We start from the raw sequence: 8,711 nt of genomic DNA, 5'->3' as shown, positions 1-8,711 counted from the left end.
TAAATTTTAAGACGTTTATGAAAATAACCACTAGAGGCAAGGCTGTATTGTATCCAGGGGGGGATGTTTATCTGGAATAAAGCCACATCCTGATGTTTTCAATATCAGGAATAATGCTCGATGATACGTAGAATGTGGCATTCGAATCAACGGAGATCACGGTAATCTTGGTTATTATATGCAGATGTGGCTTTAATATGGCTTAGGCACAAATATCTGGAATCAAATGATTGTTGAGGCTATACTCTTGATTCTGATTCTGACAAAACCCTGATTCTTCGGTGATCCCTTATTTAAGAGTTGATGTATTATTCGCATGTCAAATTGGTCAAGTCAGAAAACCAAGCAACAGGAAAAATAGATTCTTCGGTAGTCCCTTCGAAAGTCAAATTGGTTAAGTCAGAAAACCAAGCAACAGGAAAAATTAACAAGAGACAATCCTGTTTTAGTCTGTAATATTCATACGACCTGTAAACTTTTATCCCATGCTGAGCAACAGTCAGCACAGCAAAGTTACCGGTCTCCTGGTTCTCTGCCTTCGCCTGGGAATACACCGTACAAAGCAGGTACAAACGTGCCCTTATTTCTTGATATAAAATCTTATATGTTAACAATAGGTGCCGCGCAACGCTTATAGCCCTTGCAACACGGGTTTGAAGTTTTGGACCCTAGAGTCATAGTTATTAAGCTTAGGCTGTTTTAAATAAAATTGTTGTCTCAAAATATTGACCGGATGCATTTGGGGAAAATAGCGGTTGGAAAAGAGAGGCTGGTTGCCTTTCGATTATTTTTGATTATTAATAAGTGAACTAGAGATTTTGATTTCCAATCGAATGAGCCTCCTCCAGAGTTTATACGATGAAAAAATAAGAGGAGGGGTGTGTGTATCCTGGGTGATTCTAATGTGTAGTTCAACCTTTCATAGAAAAGTATTGAATCAACTTTTCTCTTTATTGTTTAAACAGGGCGAATATTACTCCTATAGACTGGATAATCGAGTTTGGATGTAACAGCACAACTTAATTAGCCAAATTATGATAATATTATGATATATATATATATATATATATATATATATATATATATATATATATATATATATATATATATACTAAATTCTCGATCTCATTTCTTGACAAAAAACGAGTACAAAGCTTGAGAAAATACCAATTGTCGCCAAATACTAGATGGCGTTGTTTTCTTTTTCGACACCATTGCCATTTTCCACTCTTGTGTGTTACTTTGGTCAATACAATAATGTCCAAGGAAACGCCAAGCAATAAAATCGTTACTTAAAATCATTGAACAAAATACTGTGCACAGGATCTATGGTATCGTTTTGTTGCCGTAGTGAAATTCCCTCGAAGTAAAAGTCTACTTTCTGTTAAAGAAATCCGCTTTCGATTAATAGTCCATTCTTTCAAGTTAGTCGAATATTGGCCCATTCGCAATGAAGTTTTACTAATACTGAGAGTTACAGCTATTTTGAGCCCATAAAATTTTTCACATAATTATCTGATTGGCTGACCAATTCAAATGAGGAAGAATTTAACATTGAAAGTCTGATTGTAGGTATTTCAGTCCAAATCCATGGTAAGTTTATATTATTGTTCTTCTATTCTTCTCTATTGGTGTAAAATTTGGTCAATAAAAGCAGCAGAAACGTCACACTTGGACGTATTCCATCAGATATGCCTGTGATATATACTAGGCATTCGCGTCTCAGAGAGAGTCTCGAACGAAGAGGTCAGAAGAAGAGGTGGTGACCGCCCACTTGTCTCTGATGTTGTCAAAATGAGGCGTCTGAGGTGGTTTGGCCACACATTGGGGAGATCAGAAGAGCATATTACCAAAATATGCCTTCCACTACCAGCATGGAAGAAGAAAGCAGGAGGACAGATGAAAACATGGCTTGCGACAGTCAAGGCTGGCTTAGAGCCTATTGACGGTTTCTGAAAACTTGGGGTGACCCAGGGATCGTCACTGGCTTGAAATTATGGAGCCTGCCACCCTCGACCGCAATCTCTGGAAAGAGACATGTCGTCGTCTTCTGGACGTCATGATGAGCCTGGATGTGGCTTGAACGTGCAACAAGGACAAGTAAGTATTTCCAAGGAAGTTAGATGAAGCTGATTCAGACCATCTTGATAAGATGTAAAGAAAAAAAACGAGAATAATTTCCAGAGCCCTTTTTTGTTGGGCTGGTTCTAGGGGGGCCAGAGGGGGTAAGCGCCTCGGCTGTCAAAACAGATTAAATTGTAGTATTTCTTGTTAAAAATTGAACTTTTACAGCATTGACGGTACGGCAGGGGGCGGCAAATTCTGCATTTGCCCCCCTCTCCTCCCTGAGAAAAACCATACTCCAACTCTACTTTTTTGAATACTTTCACTCGTAAATTTCAAGTGATGGTTGAACATAAGGACAATGAATATCTCGCAAGCTAGGATATTTTTTTTATAAAGCTGAAAAACTGGAAAAATATTCATTAAATTAACCAATTAAAACACTGGCGACCAAAAGGAAATAGAAATTAATTAAAAAAAAGTTCCAGAAAACTGGTCTCGACGAAAAGTAAAGAGCCAGATTAAAATTAAGACGAGCAGAAATGAAGTTCCGTAATAATTCAAGTTTAAAACGACCAAAAATCACTATTAAAGAATAAATGAAACCCAAAACGAACAGGTATTAAAACAAACAATCAAATATAAAAATAACATACTGATACAGATGAATAAATAAAGCTAAAACGAGTAAAATTTTAATTGAATATTCTAGTCAAAATCAAAACGAGTACAAATTACAACGAACAGGTATTTGGATACTACTCCCCTTCCCTAACCGTAAAAGTTCTAAAGCCTATTGCACCATTTGTGCTTAGCTGAAAATAAGGTGTATAACAAACATTCTTTATATTTATAACATCGAAAAAAAATGCAGCTAAATAAAGTTGTGGTTTGCAAAGATTTCCAGAAGTAACATCATTCTATATTAAATATTTAGTTCATTTTCATGAGTTTTTTTTTGAGCCGTCTTCATTAATACTGTGATTTATTTTCTATTTTCCTTCCATATTTTTAAAACTAAAAAACCCTTTTCCAAATGCATATTATTTTCATTGAAACGAAGACTTAATAGGCCCTAGAACTTTTACGACTAGGGAAGGAAAGGGAAGCGAGTAGCCAAACTCCTGTCTGAAGTTATTTTTGTTCGTTTCGAGTTTGATTTGAGTGCTCGATTTCGATTTTGGATTAATTTATTCATCTATATCAGCATCTTTTATATTCAGTACGGCTGTTTATTTTAATTTCTGATCCTTTTAGGTTTCATTTATTCTTAGACAGTTATTTCTGCCGCTTCAAATTGGACTTACAATGTGACTTTATTTCTGCTCGTCTGAAATTTAATATGACTTTTTACTTTTCTTTTAAAAGCTTCTTTTTTGGAAAGATTTCCTTAAAATTAATACAGAATAAAAATTATCGCAACAGTGGGGTAAATCGATATGGAAGAAGGGGAGTCTGAAAGCCGAGAATCTAGCATACTAAGGAATATTGCAGCGAAGGTATATAGGATCAGAGTCTGCTAGATAATGGTAAAGTTTATTTGTGGAAAAAGGGTGGTTACAGGTAAGAATGAGGAAAGATCCATTATATAAGGGTAAAATAGCTCAAAGATATAAAAATTGGCAACGAATAGCTTAATTTAGGCGCGTACAAGTCTTGATTGTGCGTGCCAAATATAAGCTATAGGACATGTCAATGGTAAGACTTAAAGTAAAGAAAAGGTACATTATATAGTTAAAAGCGAATAGTTAAAGCTGGCAATTTAAATTCTAACCGGAGTAGAATTTCTCTGTGGATCTGAACGAAAAAAAACCCCACCCAATTGAAAAAAATGACGTACAATAAAAAAAAAACGTCCTTACGTGGTCAAACGTTTAGTTCATATTCAAAAGCATGAATAAAGGGACTTACAGTTTTGGCCCTGGGAGAAGGGAGCAGAATGTTTTTTCTCCAGTTTTCACAAAAGACTATGCTGGCAGTTCCTTTTTTGCTTTGCTTGTTGTCCGATAGACCCTATTGCTAATTAATTGGTAATTACGATCGTTGGTTAATTTCCTTCATGGACCTCGTTGAGGGCATTCACCTCCCTTCCCAACATTTTTTTTTACCCCTATATATTTAAAAAACATCTTATTAAGAATTTTGTTGACAATGCGTTGGTTTACAAAAGGTCAACTTGGCCAAACGTTTGGTTTATATCTAAGCCTAGCTTACTAATTCACAGATCTGTTGATGCTACCACCACTACCGCTTATTTGCATATTTTTAAGTGAGTAAGCAAATCGATGAATAAAAAAAAAATAATTAAGGAATCAGTAGTTGAAATCCTTAACTGACCACTTATGCCATAAGAACCTTATATTCCTCGGGGATAACTTGCTACCCTTGTCACTGGTCTCTGGGGGGTTGTGTCATCCCCAAAGGCATTGTTATTTGGTCTTTGGACTATTTGGATCAAAATTGCTATCTCACAACGTCGATCAGATGCGCTTTGGGAAAAGAGGGGGGAGCGGCTAGTTGCCCTCCATCACTTTTGGATTCTAAAATGGAATTAGAATTTACAATCAAATGAGCCTCCTCAAAAATTTTTAACGGTCACCGCTTCCACAAAAACCTTATACACCCCCGGGCCATAACTTACAACCCTTGCCCCAAGCTCTTGGAGGTAGTTTCATCCCTGAAGGTTAGGTTTTAAATTTCAAACAGATATATTTGAGGAAAAGAGGACTTGGAGAGGAGGGGGCTAGTAACCCTCCGACCATTTTTGACTCTTAAAGGGCACTAGAACTTCTGATTTCTAACCGAATGAGTTCTATCTCAAGCTTACACAGCCACCCCTTCCATAAAACCTCACATGTTTATAATGGGCAACTAATATAATTTAGAGCCCCTGCCTTGAAGGCTGGCATATTTGTAATAGTAGCCACAGTAGTAATATTAGTAGTAGTATAATAAAAACAGCACTAGTACAAGTAGCAGCAGTAGTATTAACATATTACCTTTTAGTCAGTTGAACATCCCTCTCAACAACTCCTGGAAGTTTCAACTTAATACGATTAGCCATTGCTATAACATTGTCGATTGGTCCTTTTGATAACCTGTATATTCATGTACTCTCTTGAAATTTTCATCTTAATGGTCTTAGTCTTACGAGTAGTTGCAATAGAAGTAGTAACTGGAGTAGTAGTAGAACTAGTAAATATGACGGTGTTGGTAGTTTTAGCAATAGCGTGTACATATTGCCTTTTGGTCCATTGATCTGCCCCTTTGAGCATGCTCTGAAAGTTCCAACTTAATACCAAAATAAATTCTTGAGATACGCCCTTTTGCCAATCTTAATACACATAAGTCTTTCGATTTACTTCCAATTTTTTTCCACTGTTCTCTAAAATTTTCATTTTCATAGACTAGTATCATAATAGTATTGGTAGTAGTAGGAACAGTACGAGCAGTGATAGTTCTGTATTAGTATAGTAGTAACAGTAGCAGCAGCAGTATTGATAGCATTAGTAGCAACTGAATGTTTCCTTTTGGTCAGTTGAACATCCAACTCACGATGCCCCAGAAGTTCTTCTCTTGATACGATAAGCCGTTCCAAAAATATTGCTGATATGTCCGTCCGTATCAGCAATCTGTATGTACAGAGTATGTTTTGATTTAGTTCAAATTTCCCCTTAACGTTACCTCAGATGTTTATTCCAAAATCCTCAATATCCTCAGTCTTGATAGTACTCGCAACAGAAGCTTTAGTTTTAGTGGTAGTAGTAGTAATTGTGGTAGCAGTAGTAGTAGTCGAAGCATTAGTAGTAGTAGTAGCGTGCGAATATTACCTTGGGTCGAATGATCATCTGGCTTGTCATTTCATGAAAGTTCCAAGTTAATACACTTAGTCTTTTTTTAGGTACGCCCTTGTGACAACCGATTTGCACATAACGTGTATTGAATTAGTTCAACACTCCCCTCAACATTCTCTGAAAGGTCACTTAAATGCCCTTCGTCTTTTTGGAAAGTAAAGGTCAGACACGCTCACCTTTCTCAATAAGCCATTATGACTGTGGAGGATTTGACACCCCTAAATGCATAATTACTGGACCTTTCAATAATGTTAATCAAAATAATGTTAATTTCAAAATGTTAATAAAAAAAATGCTGTCTCAAAATTTTGATTGGACGTGTTTTAGGAAATGATGAGCGTGGTGGGGATGGGGGGGGTAGTTGCCTTCACTCTTAAAAATGGTACCATAACTTTCATTTTTTTTAAAATTCAAATTAGCCCCGTCCGATGTTTATACGATCACCTATTCCATAAAAACCTTAATGGCGATATAACTTTCTATTTTCACTCGAATGAGCCCATTTCGAATTTGTTACACAACTCCTTCTATACAAAGTGCCTTGGTCACAAGATACAAAGAAATAATTAATACATTGTGCCCACATCGTTCTTTACTTAGCTTCCCAAGTTTACATTTATTATTAAAAACTTTAATATTGTACAGGGTCAATTATGGTCAATTATTATTTATTCATGGAAAAATAAAATCATTACGCTGACAGAACCAACTAAATCTAGAGAATTGTTGTAGTCTAAATTCTCAGGTTCTTAGAATTATAATCTAAAAGTATCCTAAAGAGGAAAATCGTCAGGAAATTTACATGGATTGTTACAATTTTCAATTTGCCAAAATTAGCTATTTTTGCAAATCTGTTTAAATAATCCTCATTTTAAACTTGGGATCTTTGAGGTGGATGATTGGGTTTTCTTTTTGTGTGCGTGTCGAGTCTCTTGAAGGCATGAATGCATTGTGTTGAAAATGTTTTTTTTTCATGTACTTGTTTCATTTTTATTTCTCTCTTGTTTTTTTTGCTGGTCATAGAGCCTTACGAGGGAGACTGTGTTGATGTGCTCTTGCTGTAAATTTATTGATGAATTGATAAACTCTGAAGTCTCTGATCTCTGAACTCAGGTAAACCTCAAAATTTGCTGACGTCCCTTTCCAGCCTCTGGCTTCATTCGTTGTAAAACGAATTGAAAAAGTCGTAAAGCGAAAGTTATAAGTTATATTTGACTAGATCATACTTTTATTTTAATTTAATAACACGTATGTGTATATAAATATTTATGAAAAGAAGAATTGGTTAGTGAGGACAAAACAGCCATGTTTTCCTCATAAGTTATTGCTATATCTCTCACGCTGTGTGCGTCTCAAATTATGGGCACGTTCGCAAGGACATACAAATTACGGGCACGTCGCAAATTACGGGCAATTTAGAGACTCCTCTTTCTATGAACATGCAGGTCTGCTACGCCCCAGGAAGCTGTCAGAATGAAGCAGGAGGCGTAGTTCTAGATGCCAACCGGAGATGGACTCACAAGGTAAGTAGATTGACTGATTTTCAAAATATATTCTTAGGCATACAAAGAACTATCTGTTTGAATTTTAGTGTTTTTATTCATTTATAAAAGAAATTTTTATTTTTTATTCATAACATAAAATTGTGCTTTTTACGAGACCCAGAGGTTCTGGTTTATTAGCACTGTTTATTATCATTTTAAAATAGTTGTTCGTTGGTACCCTATCTTTTTCGTGCAACAATAAAATTGTCAAAATTATTTTAGAATTTGTCAAAAAAAAAGTTATTAGAAGTGACACCAATTCACAGACCTGTTGGGGAAGGGGTCTCACTTGTGTCTTTGTTAATAAAGGTACACAAAAGATGATTTCCGAAATCAAGGAATGACTCTTTTATTACAAAAATAAACATACAAGAAAATACATTGTACTTTCCAAACGCTTGTCCCACAATTGGCACCCCTGTTTATTAGGGATTTAAAATATTTTACTCTGTTATTAGTCTTTAGTCAGTGGCGGTTTTAGGCCCCTGGCAGAAGGAAGCTACCCCCCTCCTGAGTCTCTTTAACATCTGGCGTTGAATTTCTTTTATTTTGTATATTACACTCCGATAGTGTACCTTGACCCCCTAGATCACGAGGCCTAAGCCGCTACTGCCGTTAACTTCCTATGATATTTCAGGTCAGTGATTACTCAACTGTTATACGGGTAATCTTTGGGATAGCGCCCTCTATCCTGAGCCTGCCTCCTCTACCACTAACTGTGTTATTGAAGGAAATTATCAGAATAAATGGAGTGGAACTTAAAGTGTTGGAAACACTGGGAACAAATTATCCATCAGATGGTGACCCAGGATTAATATTCAAGGAATGTCGGAGCCAGAACTTATTTACTTGATTCTAGTAGGCAAAAGTAAGCTTTCTATATTATTGTGCGTCGCACACATTTTTCAGAAGTGAAAAAATAGGTTTTGTTTTATACGAACACTTATCAATCCACCAAATATATTTTATCCGCATTAAGGGGAACTGGGGGGTTATATTAAATACAGCCTATTATAATTAGTTATCATAATTGCTTGATTCATGGTTTTAAGGATGAAAATAACAACTATTCTCACAAATAATCTTAATTATTTGTTAATATACTATCATAAACTTGATTTGAACAAAATAATATTCATCAGGGTTGTTGAAAAAATCATGGCCGCAGCGTCTAACGCAATCTAGAACAGAGCGAGCTCCAGCCCATAGTAACTGGAAATTAAAAAAAAAGTTTTGAAAAGAAACTGTC

Source organism: Artemia franciscana, chromosome 12 (assembly GCF_032884065.1).
Source record: "Artemia franciscana chromosome 12, ASM3288406v1, whole genome shotgun sequence".
Classification (NCBI taxonomy): Eukaryota; Metazoa; Arthropoda; class Branchiopoda; order Anostraca; family Artemiidae; genus Artemia; species Artemia franciscana.
The sequence above is the reverse complement of the archived record's forward strand: the minus strand, read 5'-3'. Positions refer to the sequence as shown.